This window comes from Macaca nemestrina, chromosome 3, assembly GCF_043159975.1.
Source record: "Macaca nemestrina isolate mMacNem1 chromosome 3, mMacNem.hap1, whole genome shotgun sequence".
Classification (NCBI taxonomy): Eukaryota; Metazoa; Chordata; class Mammalia; order Primates; family Cercopithecidae; genus Macaca; species Macaca nemestrina.
Window position 1 is genome coordinate 119,918,683 of NC_092127.1, and position 9,047 is coordinate 119,927,729.

The following is a 9,047-nucleotide window of genomic DNA, read 5'->3' on the forward strand; positions in this document are numbered from 1 at the left end:
GTATTAATAGGCTTTTCAAGATTATTTCTCAGGCTGGGCACAGTGGCTTACGCCTGTAATCCCATCTCTTTGGGAGGCTGAGGCAGGTGGATCATGAGGTCAGGAGTTCAAGGCCAGCCTGGCCAACATAGTGAAACCACGTCTCTACTAAAAATACAAAAATTAGCCGGGTGTGGTGGCGGGAGCCTGTAATCCCAGCCATTTGGGAGGCTGAGGCAAGAGAATTGCTTAAAGCCAGGAGGTGGAGGTTGCAGTGAGGCGACATCGCCCTGTTGCACTCCAGCCCAGGCGACAGTGTGAGACTCCGTCTTAAAAAAGTATGTATTTATCACAGGTGACCAGTTGTAGGTAGAAAAGTCACAGCATGTTTGAGGTAACAATCCAGTATGGGTAGTAACCCAAAGCATACACTGCTTGGTGGGAGGTGGGGGAGAAATTGAACAATTCACACAAGATTTTACATAGTAATTACTTCCCAACCACAAGTCCCCTTAATAGTTTTAATATGCATATCCCTTTTCAGTAGCAGGCCTGGAATTAGTGAATTTTGATTCAGTAGCAGGCCTGGAGTTAGTGAATTTTGAAACAGTCTCTGTCACCCAGGCTAGAGTGCAGTGGCATGATCTTGGCTTACTGCAACCTCTGCTACCTGGGTTCAAGTGACTCTTCTTCCCCAGCCTCCCAAGTAGCTGGAATCACAGGTGCCTGCTACTGCGCCTGGCCAATTTTTGTAGTTTTAGTTGGCCAGGCTGGTCTTGAACTCCTGACCTCGTGATCCATCCGCCTCAGCCTCCTAAAGTGCTGGGATTACAGGCGTGAGCCACTGTGCCTGGCCAGATGTTTTTTTTTTAAATAGACATGAGGTCTCGCTATATTGCCCAGGCTGGTGTCAAAGTCCTGGCCTCAAGTAATCCTCCCGATTTGGCCTCCCAAAGTGTTGAGATTATAGGTGTGAGCTGCTGCGTCCCACCACCAGATGTTTGGACAGGAAGATAAATTGAGTTACACAGTACAGTGTTCATTGGTGCCAGGGCATGATTTTAAGCTTTTATTGTGTTTAATGAAGCTCTGAGAAGAAACCCAAGGGAAAGTGATACATCTCGTAGTAAGCCTCTGCTTCCTCTTAACAGAAAGAAACTTAAAACAGTTGAACTGTATGTTGAGCAAGGCATATACTTTTGTGCAATTTAGGGAAGAGTTGAGAGACCTCTCTGGCCACGTGGGGCTTTGAAGCAATATGATGGCATTTGTTTTTTTTGTTTGTTTGTTTGTTTTTTTTTTTTGAGACGGAGTCTTGCTCTGTCGCCCAGGCTGGAGTGCAGTGGCGCCATCTCGGCTCACTGCAAGCTCCGCCTCCCGGGTTCACGCCATTCTCCTGCCTCAGCCTCCCGAGTAGCTGGGACTACAGGTGCCCACAACCGCGCCCGGCTAATTTTTTGTATTTTTAGTAGAGACGGGGTTTCACCGTGGTCTTGATCTCCTGACCTTGTGATCCGCCCGCCTCGGCCTCCCAAAGTGCTGGGATTACAGGCGTGAGCCACCGCGCCCGGCCATTTTGTTATTTTTTAATTTTTTTGAGATGGAGTCTTGCTCTGTTGCCAGGCTGGAGTGCGGTGGTGCAATGTTGGCCCACTGCAACCTCCGTCTCTCGGATTCAAGCGATTATCCTGCCTCAGCCTCCCAGGTAGGTGGGACTATAGGCGTGTGCGGCCACACTGGCTAATTTTTGTATTTTTAGTAGAGACGGGGTTTCACCATGTTGGCCAGGATGGTATCAATCTCCTGACCTCATGATCCACCCGCCTCAGCCTCCCAAAGTGCTGGGATTACAGCACCCGGTTGCTGTTACTTTGTTTTTTATAAAATGAGATGGAGTTCTCACTGTGTTGCCCAGGGTGGGCTCAGATGATCCTCCCACCTCAGTCTCCCTAAATGCTGGGGTTACAGATGAGCCACTGTGCCCAGCCTGTGTTCCCCCCTCCCAGACGGAGTCTTGCTCTGTTGCCCAGGCTGGAGTGCCATGGCATGATCTCCTTTCACTGTAACCTTGGCCTCCTGCAAGACAGGTTCAAGAGATTCTCCTACCTCAGTCTCCTGAGTAGCTGGGATTACAGGTGTCCGCTGCAATGCCCAGCTTATTTTTGTATTTTAGTAGAGACGGGGTTTCACCATGTTGCCCAGGCTGGTCTCGAACTCCTGAGCTGAAGTATTCCTCCCACTTTGGCCTCCCAAAGTGCTGGGATTACAGGCGTGAGCCACCATGCCCGGCCTGTTGTTTTTTTGTTTTGAGAAAAGGTCTTACTCTCTCCCAGGCTGGAGTGTGGTGGCATGATCACAGTCCCTGCAGCCTTCAACTCCTGGGCTCAAGCGGTCCTCTTGCCTCAGCCTGAGTAGCTGGCACTACAGACCTACCCCACCACACCACCTGCATCCTCCTCTCAAAAGCGTATTATAGGCATGAGCCATCATGCCCCGCCACATTTTGTTTTGACGCAGCATCAGATCTGGAAGATTCTGAGTCTGGAGAAGGATATTTCATATTTGGATTGGTGAGTTATTCACCCTCTTTCCACTTCCCGCAAAACTCCTTATCAGCAACAAAGCAAAATGATTTTTTTTTTTTCCCTTGAGACACGGTCTTGCTCTGTTGCCGAGGCTGTAGTGCAGTGGCACCATCATGGCTCATTGCTGCTGCCTCAACCTTCTGGACTCAAGCAATCCTCCCACCTCAGCCTCTTGGAGTAGCTGGAACTACAGGTGCATGCCACGCACCCAGCTAGTTTGTTTTTTTTCTTTCTTTCTTTTTATTGACAGGGTTTTTGCCTTGTTCCCCAGGCTGGTCTTGAACTCCTGGACTCAAGCAATCCACCCGCTTCGACCTCCTAAAGTGCTGGGATTCCAGGTGTGAGCCATTATGCCCGACCACAAAATGAATTTTCTAAGCATTGATTTTATTATGGTAGAGTCGATGATGAGTAGCATGGAATTTTCTAGCTCATCTGGGATATATGGGGAGTTTATCTTGAATATATAAATCCTTTGATAATCTGGTTTGGTGTGTTTAATGAATGAAGTAATTGGTACAAGGTCTTTCTCCAGTCTTTTGCTGTTGCTTTCCCACAACTATCCCTGGTAAGGGTTTTTACATATATTACACATTCACACTTGCCTTGTTGCTCCATCCCTTTTTCTTCCCAAGGGTCTCACTTGGATTGAATGTAGGAAGAGTTAACAGTATAGTAGGGTGAGCAGCCTATGGAAACTCATCCTCAGCTTCATAAAGGCAGATTGATGAAAGTTCTAAGACCCATATGCTAACATTTGCTACTCAGGGAGGTCAGTGTGAAGAAAGTGGTGGCTTTTCTTATTTTTCTTCTTTTTGCGACGGAGTCTCGCTCTGTCGCCCAGGCTGGAGTACAGTGGTGCGATCTCTGCTCACTGCAACCTCCGACTCCCTAGTTCAAACAATTATCCAGCCTCAGCCTCCTGGAGTAGCTGGAATTACAGGCACCCACCACCATGCCCAGCCAATTTTTGTATTTTTAGTAGAGATGGGGTTTGACTCCCTAGTTCAAACAATTATCCAGCCTCAGCCTCCTGGAGTAGCTGGAATTACAGGCACCCACCACCATGCCCAGCCAATTTTTGTATTTTTAGTAGAGATGGGGTTTCACCATGTTGGTCAGGATGGTCTCCATCTCCTGACCTCGTGTTCTGCCTGCCTTGGCCTCCCAAAGTGCTGGGATTACAGGTGTGAGCCACCCCCGCGCCCAGCCAAAAGTGGCTCTTTTTCAAAGGATTTGAAGTTCACTGTATCAAGAGCTTTGTGGGCCCTGCAGTGGGAGCCAGGTTTACAAGGGGCTTCTCTTCCATAATCAGGCAGATCATTTTAACTTTACTAAGCCTGTTTCCTCATCTATAAAGTGGATGTGTAGCACATCTATCTATAGAGTGGCATTTGCTTGGCATATAGTACTAGCATTAAGACTTCTTTCACTAGATAACCAACTATTAAAGAAAAGTTGCGTTCTCAGTTTCTGGTTAAGTTGTATAGCTCATCTTTTTTGCATGGTTTGCGAAGTAGTGAGCATTTTACTGGTATGTAAGTAGTATGTAAGCCTTTGTGTCGATCTGTTAACATTTCCATGAGAGCCACAATGCTTTTATTTTCACATACTGGCCCTTATTGGGACAAAGAGTTAATTGCCTAGGCCAAGAATAGTATGTGTATATTGATATTAACTAATACACAATGGTAGTTTTACTGTGATTTTAAAATTCTGATAACGTAGAAATCTCTTTGTAAACAGACTGTTTTCTTTGTGGATGCCTAACAAAGTAAGGAGAATTGCCAGGCGTGGTGGCTCACGCCTGTAATCCCAGCACTTTGGGAGACTGAGGCGGGTGGATCTTGTGAGGTTGGGAGTTTGAGACCAGCCTGGCCAACATGGAGAAATGCCATCTCTACTGAAAAAATACAAAATTAGTCGGGCATGGTGGCACATGCCTGTAGTCCCAGCTACTTGGGAGGCTTAGGCAGGAGAATTGCTTGAACCTGGGAGGCGGAGGTTGCGGTGAGCCGAGATCATACCATTGCACTTCAACTTGGGCAACAAGAGCGAAACTCCATCTCAAAAAAAAAAAAAGTAAGGAGAGTCATCCCAAGTATCAAGAAATAGCAAGCTTTGAAAAAGATGATTGTTGTTTTTTGAGACAGGGTCTCGCTTTGTCATCCAGGCTGGAATGCAGTGGTGCGATCTTGTTTCACTGCAACCTCGGCTCACTGCAATTTTCTTGCCTCAGCTTCCCAAGTAGCTGGGACTACAGGCATGCGCCACCACACCTGGCTAAGTTTTGTATTTTTAGTAGAGATGGGGTTTCGCCTGTTGGCCAGGCTGGTCTCGAACTTCTGACCTGAAGTAGTCCTCCCACTTTGGCCTCCCAAAGTGCTGGGATTACAGGGGTGAGCCACCGCACCCGGCCAAAAAAGATACTTTTTTCAACTTTGTTTTGAGAAAGTTCAGGCTTCCAGAGACATTGAAACAACTGGCCGAAAAAGATATTTTTTTCAACTTTATTTTGAGAAAGGTTCAAGCTCATAGAGACATTGAAATAATGGTATACTAGGATGGGCGTGGTGGCTCACGCCTGTAATCCCAGCACTTCGGGAGGCCAAGGCGGGCACATCACTTGAGCTCAGGAGTTCAAGACCAGCATGGCTGACATGGTGAATCCCCCATCTCTACTAAAAATACAGAAATTAGCCAGGCATGGTGGCACACACCTGTAATGCCAGCTACTCGGGAGGCTGAGGCAGGAGAATCGCTTGAACCCAGAGGTGGAGGTTGCAGTGAGCTGAGACCGTGCCGTTGCACTCCAGCCTGGGTGACAGAGTGAGACTCTGTCTCAAAAAAAAAAAGAAAGAAAACGTACTCCAGTTGGATTCACCACTCACATTTGCTTTCTATATATTTATGTTATTTGCTAAACCACTAGAAATTCAGTTGCAGATATACCCTTTCTAAATATGTCATTTGTATCTCCTAAGGATAAGGGCATTTTCTTCTACAATCAATATAATACATTTGGGACATTGATGATTATTTAAAAAAAATTTTTTTGAGACAGTCGTCTAGCTCAATCTTAGCTCACTGCAACCTGCACCTCCCAGGTTCAGTTTCAAGCCATTCTCGTGCCTCAGCTTTCTGAGTAGCTGGGATTACAGGCGCATGCCACCACTCCTGGCTAATTTTTGTGTTTTTAGTAGAGACGGGGTTTCACTATGTTGGCCAGACTCTGGAACTCACGGCCTCAAGTGATCTGCTCACCTTGGCCTTCTGAAGTGCTGAGATTACAGGCATGAGTGACTGCACCCAGCAAAATTAATGTAATGTTCTAATATACAGTCTCTACAGATTGAGTATCCCTTAACCAAAAAGCTTGGGACTACAGTGTTTCGGATTTTGGATTTTTGAGTATTTGCATTATACTTACCAGTTGAGCATCCCGAATCTGAAAATCAAAAATCTGAAATGGTTCAATGAGCATTTCCTTTGAGCATCATGTTAGTGCTCAGAAAGTTTCAGATTTCTGGATTTGGGATGCTCAACAAATGTCTTTTCAAACATAAATATCTTGATACCTAATCCCCTCCATTTATTATCCATTGCAGTTGTTACATTTCTTCAGTTTCCTTTAACTTGGAACAATTCCTTAGCCTTTGTCTTTTACAATGACACTTTAAAGGGTGTGCACCAGATGTTTAAAGAATGTCCCTTAATTTGTTTTTTTCTGTTTTTTCCAGCTTCAGTTCAGGTTATGCATTTTGGCAAGGATACTTAACTCTGTTATATTACATCAGAAGGCACATGATGTCAGCTTATTCCAATATTTGTTGTGTTAGGTGGTTAAGGGGTTGTCTGCCAGATTTCTCTACTATAAGGTTTCTTCTCATAATTCTGTGGGAGGATACATTGAGTCTCCTTCCTCAACAAACCCACTGATTTTAACATCTATTGATTCTTGCTTGAATCAGTTATTACTACCATACCTTATATATTAGCTGATAAATTTCTCCAGTCAAGAAGAACTTTCCCTTCTCATTTCTTTTATATCATTGCTAATTTCTACACCAGTGTTGGTGTAGACTTAATTTTTAATTTGATTAATGTGTTGTGACCTATGACAGTCATTCACTTTACCCCATTCAGCTGTTGGGGGCTGGGGTGCTCATCTCAGCTCCTTGAATGAGACTTTATACAGTCTGTTAATACACTGAAGGGTTCCAATTTGTGACCAAAGACGTTCAAACTCAGCTACATCAAACGTCTGTATAAGTCATAACAGTACTATAAGATTTAAAATTTATGAAAGCTTGATGGAAGATCTTAAGGGATAAACTGCAAATGGAAATTTACCAGTACTGAAGATTCTACCAGAAGAGGCAATCTTAGAGAACAGTATCCTAACTTTTATTAACTTTGAAATACCACAATTTTCATGTCTTCCTTTATGTGCTCTAATTAGATAATGTTTAGGTCACAACTCACACAATTACATTCTCGAATTCATCTTGATTAGCTCTCTTCCTACTAACTCTCTTTGATTTGTTTCTTCTCCAGAATTAACCACTGTTAACTGCTTACTGTTAACTTGTTACTTACTTGTATATGCGGATTGAAATGCATGATTTCTCAACATGGAATCAGCATTTGCAACCTAATGTGCTTATTTTTATTAATACCACACCTCTCACAACTTCATGCTGATCCACGTTCATTTTGTAGATGTAAGTTATCTACTATTGTATTACTAAATCCTAAATGTTATAGGTTATTACAAAATCAGATCTGACTGGGCGTGGTTGCGCACGCTGTAATCCTAGCACTTTGGGAGGCTGACGTGGGCAGATCACTTAATGTTGGGAGTTCAAGACCAGCCTAGCCAACACAGTGAAACCCCATCTCTACTAAAAATACCAAAATTAGCCAGGTGTGATGGCACACGCCTGTAATCCCAGCTACTCAGGAGGCTGAGGCAGGAGAATTGCTTGAACCCAGGAAGTGGAGGTTGCAATGAGCTGGAATTGCTCCAGTACATTCCAGCCTGGACAACAGAGTGATACTCCTTCTCAAGGAAAAAAAAAAAAAAAAAAAATCGGACCCCTATATCTTTGAAATCTAGTAAGTTAGTGTAAGTCTAAAGGAATATCCATAAATATCATAATTTGTTATGGTCTCTTAAATATTCTGTTTTCTACTTCTTAACATTTCCAAAATCAGCATGATGTCCCTTAATATCTTATAAAGTTGAATTTCTTTTTTTTTCTCTTCCTGACACAGAGTCTTTGCTCTGTCGCCAAGGCTGGAGGGCAGTGGTGCGATCTAGGCTCACTGCAACCTCCACCTCCCAGGTTCAAGTGATTCTCCTGCCTCAACCTCCCAAGTAGTTAGGATTACAGGTGCCTGCACCACGCCCAGCTAATTTTTGTATTTTTAGTAGAGATGGGGTTTCACCATGTTGGTCAGGATGGTCTTGAATTCCCGACCTCAGGTGATCCGCTCCCTCCTCGGCCTCCCAAAGTGCTGGGATTACAGGTGTGAGCCACGGCCTAAAGTCGAATTTCTTCCCTCCTCCTTTTCTTCCTTTCCTTCCTTTGTTTCCTTTCCCAAAGTGCTGGGATTACAGGCATGCATCACCGCACCCAGCCTATCCTTGTGTTCTTAAGATAGAACTACTTAGCCAGGTGTGGTGGCTCACGCCTGTAATCCCAACACTTTGGGAGGCTCAGGCGGGTGGATCACGAGGTCAAGAGATTGAGACCATTCTGGCCAACATGGCGAAACCCCGTCTCTACTAAAAATGCAAAAATTAGCTGGGCGTGGTGGCATGCACCTGTAGTCCCAACTACTTGGGAGGCTGAGGCAGGAGAATAGCTCGAACCCAGGAGGCCAAGGTTGTAGTGAGCGGAGATTGTGCCACTGCACTCCAGCCTGGGAATAGAGCAAGACTCCGTCTCAAAACAAACAAACACTTTCATATTTTCCAATAGTACCTAAGTTTTAGAGGCATTATGTTAAAAGTTTCTTTTTACACAGAAGGTGTATTTGGAATGTTTAATTCAGTGTTTATTAAAACAACAAACAGGCCGGGCGCGGTGGCTCACGCCTGTAATCCCAGCACTTTGGGAGGCCGAGGCGGGCGGATCACAAGGTCAGGAGATCGAGACCACGGTGAAACCCCGTCTCTACTAAAAATACAAAAAATTAGCCGGGCGCGGTTGTGGGCGCCTGTAGTCCCAGCTACTCGGGAGGCTGAGGCAGGAGAATGGCGTGAACCCGGGAGGCGGAGCTTGCAGTGAGCCGAGATCGCGCCACTGCACTCCAGCCTGGGCTGGGCGACAGCGCGAGACTCCGTCTCAAAAAAAAAAAAAAAAAAAAAAAAAAAAAACAACAACAACAAACAGGCCGGGCGCGGTGGCTCACGCCTGTAATCCCAGCACTTTGGGAGGCCGAGACGGGCGGATCACGAGGTCAGGAGATCGAGAC